Raw genomic sequence first — 211 nt, 5'->3', positions numbered from 1 at the left:
AATTCCCTCCTACCAAAAAACAAACAACCCTTTCCAGCTCTCCTCCAAGCAAAAGTTCCAAATGACCCCAAAAAATCCCCCCCCAAAAAAGAAATCCACTTCTTAATTCGCTGCCCTTTTCCCCTCCGCAAGAACAAGATCGAATCAACAACGAAATAATTAAACGCAGCATCGAATTAACTCCGCCCACGACAGTCCGGTTAGAAAGGTG

Source organism: Habropoda laboriosa, unplaced genomic scaffold (genome assembly GCF_001263275.1).
Source record: "Habropoda laboriosa isolate 0110345459 unplaced genomic scaffold, ASM126327v1 scaffold107, whole genome shotgun sequence".
Lineage (NCBI taxonomy): Eukaryota > Metazoa > Arthropoda > Insecta > Hymenoptera > Apidae > Habropoda > Habropoda laboriosa.
This window is presented reverse-complemented; position numbering follows the sequence as displayed.